Source organism: Herpailurus yagouaroundi, unplaced genomic scaffold (assembly GCF_014898765.1).
Source record: "Herpailurus yagouaroundi ecotype Mexico unplaced genomic scaffold, PumYag 215, whole genome shotgun sequence".
Taxonomy (NCBI): Eukaryota; Metazoa; Chordata; class Mammalia; order Carnivora; family Felidae; genus Herpailurus; species Herpailurus yagouaroundi.
In genome coordinates, this window is record NW_024412446.1 from 5,611,683 (window position 1) to 5,620,956 (window position 9,274).

The 9,274-nt window shown below is 43.0% G+C and overlaps 1 long non-coding RNA gene across 1 annotated transcript in view; it reads right to left on the reverse strand.

The window, feature by feature from the left end:
• Positions 1 to 250: 250 nt before the first annotated feature.
• LOC121017172 (uncharacterized) overlaps positions 251 to 9,274 on the reverse strand; it is a 41,490-nt gene continuing 32,466 nt past the window's right edge. Inside the window, exon 3 of the long non-coding RNA XR_005784652.1 lies at positions 251 to 1,236. This is a non-coding gene — a long non-coding RNA (uncharacterized LOC121017172). The remainder of the gene's footprint in view (positions 1,237 to 9,274) is intronic.

Sequence of the window (9,274 nt, forward strand, 5' to 3'; positions counted from 1 at the left end):
AGCAAGGAGAGTAAATAGAATGTGCAACATCATAGAGGTTTAAAATGAATAAGGGGGAAAAAAGAGAGAGAGGGGGACAGAGAGAGAGGCAAACCAAGAAACAAACTCTTAACTATAGAGAAACAAACTCTTAACTATAAACTGATGGTTACCAGAAGGGAAGTGGATGGGGGGATGGGTGAAATTGGTGGCGGGATTAAGGAGTGCACTTGTGACGAGCACTGAGTAATGTATAGAAGTGTTGAATCATTATATTGTACGTCTGAAACTAATATTACACTGTAGGTTTACTAACTGGTATTTAAATAAAAACTTTAAAAAAAACCACAGAGGTTTAAATAGGGCATGGCGAGCTCCTCTTGGAATGAATCAATAGATTTCTGTAGGACAGTCTGACTCCAGCCCTTCTTTAGGTTCCGAGTGGGTGTGGAATAGGCTAGGGAATAGAGTTCACCCCAAAGCAGGAGGGTGCTGTTTAAGAGCTCACTCTGATTTTTTAGTGCGCAAGGTCCACGCTGGGCCTGATCCAGCCCACACGCAAACTCTCAGATGGTACAGAATTCTACCTCCTGTCAAAGAGTCTGCAAGAGGGACCGGTACCTGTGGAGAGGGGTGGGGTTGGCACCAACAAGGGGATTGGTGAGCGTGGAAGGGAGGGGCCCCAGAAGATGCACCCTGTTTGTTCTACAGCACTGTTTGTCCTTACATCCTACCTAGTGTCTACACACTTGTAATGAGTAACTACACGAATGACGTCAAAAGCTGAACTCTCGGTGCAAAGCAGATACTCTTCTTCAGTTCCTAAGTGCCAGACCACATCCCATTGCCCCTGGACCCTTGTCCTCTGGAGGTTGGGGAGAGGCCAACCACAGTTTTTCTAGAAGATCCAGGGGAGCGGCCAACTGGTTGTGAATTTAGTCCCTGCTCCTCTTGTTTGGGTTTGATCTGCTGCCCCAGGTGTGTGTCGCAGTGTGAGAGTGTGGGCTGTCCCTCGAGAAGCCTCCTGATGCAAATCACTGAAAGCCCAACTCAAAACGGCGTACACAACTGTGAAAGGAATCATCTCGTATAGCAAGAATTCTGGAGGTCAGATGATTCCAGTTAGTTAATTGACGAGCAAAATTGAGTCACTAAGGGCTCAGGTTCTTGCCACCTTACCTTCAGAGTACTGGTTTGTCCTTCTAGGCCAGCTCCCCACACGGTCCTAAGATGGCTGCTGTAGCTCCGTGCTTCACACTGCAGACAGCAATGGCTAGAGTTAGAAAAGCGCTGTGTTTCTCCATTTATCTCTTTACAGAGGCAGAGAAGGCTACTTTCTTTTCCCAAAGCCCCCAGCCGACTCCCCCTCGTATCTTAACGCCTAGAATGGCTTCACAACCCTTTGCCCATCAATCACTGGCAAAAAGAACAGACAACCGGGATTGGTTTAGAGTTTGACCAATCAGGATTCAGGCCCTGGGGCTGGAGAGGAGGCGTGGCTCCCCGGAAGGAAGCTAAGATCCCCTGATGCCCAGGTAAAGCTGGGTTGTGTTGGGTGGGCAGCTTACAGTGTTTGCCACACACAGAGCTCTGGTGGGCAAGCACATGCTTCATAGTCTGTGTGAGAACAAACTTCCATTGGAATTCACGCATACGTAAAGTAAATATATTTTACTTTTATGAGCTCTCTTTTGTTCTCTCTGAAAAAAAATTGTTTTTAATGCTTAGAGAGAGAGAGAGACAGAGCACACAAGGGGGGAAGGGCAGAGAGAGGGAGACAAAGGATCAAAGAGCTGAACTGGCTCCGCGCTGACAATAGAGAGCCCAACCAGGAACTCGAACCCACCAGCCATGACATGACCGGAGCCGAAGTTGGAGGCTTAACCAACTGAGCCACCCAGGCTTCCCTGATTCTTTTCTACATGTTTTTTGTTTTTGTTTTTGTTTTTGTTTTGAGAGAGAGAGAGAGTGTGTGTGTGTGTGAACGCGAGCTGGGGAGGAGCAGAGAGAAAGAGAGGGAGACACAGAATCTGAAGCAGGCTCTAGGCTCTGAGCTGTCAGCACAGAGCCTGATGGGGGCTTGAACTCACAACCGCGAGATCATGACCTGAGCCGAAGTCTGACGCTCAACCAACTGAGCCACCCAGGCACCCCAACCCTGGTTCTTTTTTAAAACCCTTCGCTCTTACTCAGAGTTTGAAGTCTCTCTTTTATTCTCGAATGTTCCAGCTCTGATCATTTCAATATTCGGTGATTTTGCAAGTCGGATTCTACATTTGGGTTCTGTGAGCTCCTGTTTGTGATGCCTTGTTTCCTTGAGTGTTTACTAATCTTCTCAATTTTCATCTCCCTTTTCTTAAAAAAATTTTTTTTTAATGTTTATTTATTTTTGAGAGAGAGAGAGAGAGACAGAGTGCCAGCAGGGGAGGGGCAGACAGAGAGGGAGACACAGAATCTGAAGCAGGCTCCAGGTTCTGAGCCGTCAACACAGAGCCCAACGCAGGGCTCAGACTCACAAACTTCGAGCTCATGATCTGAGCCGAAGTCAGACGCTTAACCAACTGAGCCACCCAGGTGCCCCTTCATCTCCCTTTTCTGTAGAAATTCTTTGAGTCCAAAGATAAAAGTGGGTTCTTCCAGAAAGGGTCTGTGCTTGATTCTGTCAGGCACTAGAGAACATTATCTTCCAGGGACCACTGTACATCTTCACCTTGAGGTTCTGAAGTTCAGGCTGCAGCCTGTGTGGAACCAGCTTGGGTTTAAGATTTCTTGTGGATGGAGGTAGAGAAGGAGTTCCCCCCATTCTCCGTGCCAAGATTTAAGATAGGCTACTTTTAGGGCACCTGGGTGGCTCAGCCCGTTGAGCATCCAACTTCGGCTCAGGTTATGATGTCATGGTTCATGACTTGGAGCCCCAGGTTGGGCTCGCTGCTGTCAGTGCAGAGCCCATTTTGGACACTCTGTCTCCCCCTCTCTCTCTGCTCCTCACCTGCATTGTATCTCTCTCTCTCTCTCTCTCTCTCTCTCTCTCTCTCTCTCTCAAATAAATAAACATTAAAAAAGAAAAAGGCTACTTTCTTTGTAGACTGCTGGAGGTGAGGGTGGTATTTTATTTTATTTTGTTTTGTTGTATTTTATTTGTTGTGTGGGGGGGGGGGAGTGGTATTTTAAATTGATCTCTTCCCTGAGGGGTGGGCCTTCAGAACCTCGTATTTGTGAGGGGATGTCCCATTAAAATCTTGACATTCTGCAGGCCCCAGGGCCTTGCTAGGCCATGAAGTCAGTCAAAGTTATCAGGTCTGGCAAGGTGCCTTTGGCACTCTTCTCTGGTCCTTGTCCAGGGATTGTTTACTTTCTTCCCAGATCACAGATACATTCAAGAAGACACGTCTCATATTTCATCTGTCATAATTAGCCGTTCTCAGAGGGAGACTCAGTAGGGTTACCCAGTCTGTCATGTTACCAGATATGAAAGCCATTCCTCTAACTCCCAATTTATCAGTTAACAAAAACTGTGAAAGAAAGGTTTAAGGTGAGGGAGTCTTTTGGAAAACTCAATGTTTTTCTATTTTAAATTATATTTCCTAATTTTTTAAGTTCACTTATTTTTTGCAAGAGAGAGAGAGAGAAAGCACGTGCATGCAGGGGAGGGGCAGAGAGAAAGAGAGACAGAGATTCTCAAGCAGGCTCTACGCTGTCAGCACAGAGCCTGACTCAGGGCTCGATCTCACCAATCATGAGATCATGACCTGAGTCAAAATCAAGAGCTGGATGCTTCACCAACTGAGCCACCCACACGCCCCTTTAAATATATTTTCTAATCGACAATTGATCCACATGATACAACACTGAAATGGTACCTCAGTACATGTCCTTAAAGTTTCCTTCTCACCCCTCACCCCCTACAGCTCCCCATTTCCCGCCTCTCTCAGAGAGGGGTGGACCTTCAGAACCTCATATTTGTGAGGGGATGTCCCATTAAAATCCTGTCATTCTTCAGGCCCCAGGGCCTTGCTAGACCATGAAGTCAAAGTTATCAGGTTTGGCAAAGTGCTTTTGGCACTCTTCTCCACACACATAAATATTCTTTACATCCTTCCTCTACTCTATACCTTTTCAAAAACACAAATAATGGTGTGTTATTCTTCACCCAACAATAGATCTTTGAAATGGTTCCCAGCTAGCACATAAAGAGCTTTTCCACCCTTTTATATGGTATGTGTGTTCACAGTATTCTGTTATATGAATGACATAGCGTATTTAAGCAGATCCCTATTCATGGGCATGTAGGTTGTTCTAAAGTTTCTAAATAGTGCAGCAGTGAATAACCTGGCACAGATGTCATTTTTGCTGCATGAGTATGTCTGTGGGATAAATTCATGAAGGGGAATTCCTGGGTCAAAGGCCATGTGCATTTGTAACTTTGATAGAGAGACCAAATTGCTCTGCATAGGGGTTGTAACAGTTTATAACTTTCATCAGCAGTCCTATTAAATTGTTGATCTTTGTCAGTGGTTAAAAACAATATCCAATAAACAAGAAAAGAGCTTGTTGACACTCTGGAGAAGTAACGAGTAGGCAGAGGGCCTGAGAAAATAGTGTGACCCTTGTTGTTCCAGAAAGCTAATCCATCAAATCAACTTTTGGGATCCCCAAATAGACTGGATTAAAATGGAAAAGAGCAAAGAATCTTAGCAAAAAAGAAAAAAATCCTCTCCGACTTAGAAGATTTTTTTTTTAATTCTTGTCTTCCTTCTAAAACAAATTCTCATAAAGATCCCTAAGCCTCCAACGTCAGTTGAGTACAGAAAGTTTAACACAAAGGAATTTCCCTCTTGTCCTGCCCGGAAGAGGGATATTTACAATCTCTGCTCATGGCTAACATGGTATCCTAAGAATTAGTTTCCTTTGTTTTAAATTCCATTAGGTGGGAGAGCATAAGGTATTTTCTAGACCAACACTGTCACAGGATTTTTCTGGGATGCTTAAAATGTTTTGTGTCTAAGTCATCTCATATGGAACCCCCAGCTAGGTGTGGCAATGGAGCCCTGGTAGTGTGGCTAGTGTGACTGAGGGATTGAATTTTTATTTTTATTTTATTTTACTTAATTTATTTATTCATTTATTTGTTTAAAAGAGAAAGAGAGAGTGCAAGCAGGGGAGAGGGGCAGAGAGAAAGAGAGAGAGAGAATCTTAAGCAGGCTTCATGCCCAGTATAGAACCTGAAGTGGGGTTCGATCCTGGGATCATGACCTGAGCTGAAATCAAGCCCACTGCTTAACTGACCACGCTAACCAGGCACCCCCTACTTAATTTAAATTTAAGTACCATATGTGGCTTGTGGCTACCATAGAGGATAGCACGGTTGTAGGAAACTAGTTCAGAGTGTTCTTTTGCTAAAAGAGACCCCCAGGCTTTACTGGGCATGGATGCTCATGACGACAACCTCTGGACACAACTGAGGTTGCTGCTGATAAAAAAAACAGGATTGTATAGCATCCGATTTTCATAGAGATAAAAATAAATAAAATGATAAGAGTAGAGGACACCTTGCCCTCATTATCAGTCCACATCCACCCAATCTCTGGGGCTGAATATACAGAAACAAAATCAGGTGTGTTGGGTCGAGATAAACACTTTGCTGGGAAGGGAAGTTCGGTAAGAGAGGTAAGGGAGGTGGAAGGCCTGAGCTTTCTTGGATGTCTTGGATGGGTTTTCTTCACCACTTTGACCCTAATATCACAACAAAATTCCTGAAGGGAGTACTTGCCAGGTACAATTACATGTTATTTTGTTAAATGTCCACAATGGGCTAGCAACTGCATTGAACATAGAAATAACAGTCCCCATTCTTCAGAACGATATTACCTGGTAAGGTGGGTTAAAAAATCACCAGGGAGGGGCGCCTGGGTGGCTCATTTGGTTAAGCGTCTCACTTCAGCTCAGGTCATGATCTCACGGTTTGTGAGTTCGAACCCCGCATTCAGCTCTGGGCTGACAGTGGGGAGCCTGCTTCAGATCCTCTGTCTCCTTATCTCTGCCTCTTCCTCTCTCTCTCTCTCTCTCTCTCTCTCTCTCTTTCTCAAAAATAAACATTTAAAAAAATAAATAAATTTTAAGAATTAAAAACATAAAATCACCAGGGGAGATTGAGTAGAAGTAAAAGATATGATGATGAGGAAAAAAAAAAAAAAAGATGGATAAATCAATGGTATGTATAATTTTCTCTAATCATGGATTTTTAAAAACATACATACTTTTGGGAAAGCAAGCTGGTGCAGCCACTATGGAAAACAGTATGGAGGTGCCTCAAAAAACTAAAAATAGAACTACCCTACAATCCAGCAATTGCACTACTAGGCATTTATCCAAGGGATACAGGTGTGCTGTTTCGAAGGGACACATGCCCCCCCCCCATGTTTATAGCAGCACTATCAACAACAGCCAAAGTATGGAAAGAGCCCAAATGTCCATCGATGGATGAATGGATAAAGAAGATGTGGTGTATATATACAATGGAGTATTACTCGGCAATCAAAAAGAATGAAATCTTGCCATTTGCAACTACGTGGATGGAACTGGAGGGTATTATGCTAAGTGAAATTAGTCAGTCAGAGAAAGACAAAAATCCTATGACTTCACTCACATGAGGACTTTAAGAGAAAAAACAGATGAACCTAAGGGAAGGGAAACAAAAATAATATAAAAACAGGGAGGGGGACAAAACCTAAGAGACTCATAAATATGGAGAACAAACTGAGGGTTACTGGAAGGGTTGTGGGAGAGGGGATGGGCTAAATGGGTAAGGGGCACTAAGGAATCTACTCCTGAAATCATTGTTGCACTATATGCTAACTAATTTGGATGTAAATTTTAAAAAATAAAAAATAGGGGCGCCTGGGTGGCGCAGTCGGTTGGGCGTCCGACTTCAGCCAGGTCACGATCTCGCGGTCCGGGAGTTCGAGCCCCGCGTCGGGCTCTGGGCTGATGGCTCAGAGCCTGGAGCCTGTTTCCGATTCTGTGTCTCCCTCTCTCTCTGCCCCTCCCCCATTCATGCTCTGTCTCTCTCTGTCCCAAAAATAAATAAACGTTGAAAAAAAAAATAAAAATAAAAAATAAAAAATAAAATAAAAAAATACATACTTTTGTTTTTACCCTCCTAATTATAGAAATATTTGCTCATTAAGAAAAAATGAAGATGAACATATAAGCACAAAGAAAAGAATTACTGATTGCACATATCCTAAAAATACTTCCTTAACTAACTTCCTAAATCATTATTTTTAATTGTTGTGTCTTTTATAGATATACTATAATTTATTTGATCAATGTCCTGTTGTTTCTAATTTTTTGCTTTTATAAGTAACTCTGTGATAAAATACCGTTAGACATTAAACTTTGAACACACATCTGATTATTTCCCTAGCCCATTTCCTAGAAAGGGAATTGCAGGATCGATAGGTGTATTAGTCAGAGTGTTACAAGTGACAAAAAGCTAAGTGGAACCTAACTGAGTAACAACAGCAAAAGGAAGGCATTGGCCCACATGGCTAGGACCTTGGGGGTGAGGAAGGTACATCTTGTTTCAGGAATGACTGGATCCAGGGGCTCAAACCATGCTGCCTGGACATTGTCTTGCTCTGTCTCTGAGCAGTACTGTCTCCAGGTAAACTTGAACTACAATCCACCACCTTAGCAACCACAGTGGAAAGGAAGCTTTCTTTCTTGATGTTTAAAGCAAAAGTTATGTCCTTTACTGACCTGAGTCTTTGCTTATCCCTGGGGTGGAGGTGGGGTGAGTGAGATCAGCCCCACCTAAAGCACGTGGACTATGGGAGAAAGTTGGTAGTTCCTTATGGAAATATCAGAGTACCATTATCAAAAGAAGCGGGGGGGGGGGCCTGGGTGGTTCTGTCAGCTAAGCATCAGACTCTTTATTTCGACTCAGGTCATGGTCTCACGGGTCATGAGATGGAGCCCTGAGTTGGGTCCTGTGCTGACAGTGCAGAGCCTGCTTGGGATTCTCTCTCTCTCTCTCTCTCTCTCTCTCTCTCTCTCCCTCCCCTTCTCTGTCCCTCCCCCACTCACTCAAGGGCTCTCTCTCTTTCTCTCTTTCTCAAAATAAATAAAATACACTTTAAAAAAAGGAAGACGAGGCAGGGATGCCAGGCAGGCATGGTCACTTCCCCAGCAGTGTCCAGGAAGGTTCATCTCCCCAACAGTCATCCTCACCAACAGTCTTTCCTGTTTTCCAGTTAGGTAGGTAACAATGACATCCTGCTTTATTTTGCATCAAAAACTATTGATTTATTGGCCAGTTGCAATCTTTCTTCTGTGAACTGCTCATTTAAAAAATGAGCACCTTCACCTTCTCATGTTGATTTCTTAGTGTGCACTTGTGTGTTGAGTGTCACACACAAGAATCTGTCTGACCTTTCAGAGCTGCCCGGGCAAGTCTGCCTGGGTCACTGAGGCTTTAGGACACATTTTAAGATCTGCCACGCAAGCCCAGCTCTTGGTGACTGTCAATGTGTTTTATTTGGTTATTCTTCCAGATATCTAGTCAAGTTCGAAATAAAAATCCCCTTGTCACTCTGGTTGGAATTATATTAAATTTATAAATGTATTCAAGGCGAACAGCCTCTTGACAATATCCAGTCCTCCCCCCAAGGCATACTCTTTCATTAAAGGTTTGACATTTTCTGTTTATGTTTTTGTTGCTATTATTAATATAATACATTTATATAACACCCATTTTATGTAATCTGGGTTTTTTAAACTAACATTTTGGAGCTGTTAATTTTTTTAAGTGTATTTATTTTAAGAGAGAGTATGCGTGTGCTTGAGAAGAGGGGAGGGGCAGAGACAGAGGGAGAAAGAGAATCCCAAGCAGGCTCTGGAGCCTGATATGGGGCTCAATCCCACAAACCATGAGCTCATGACCTGAGGTGAAATTAAGATTGGGACGCTTAACCGACGGAGCCACCCCAGTGCCCTTCAAAGCTATTGATTTTTATATACTTATAACTGACCTCTTTACTTGTTTTTTATGTTGTAAATGATCATGTGATGTGCAAATAATAAATTCAACACCTTTCTAATAGTCCCGCTTTACTTCTTTTTCTTGCTTTGCAATAACTGGAATTTGAGGACCAATGTTAAGTAGTAATGGTGATAGTTTTGACCTAATATTAGTGGGAATACTCTAAGCATTTTTGAAGATACTAGTTTGGGATAGTTAAAACAAAAAAAGCAGTCTTCTAATTCTTTTTTTTTTTTTTTTAATTTTTTTTTT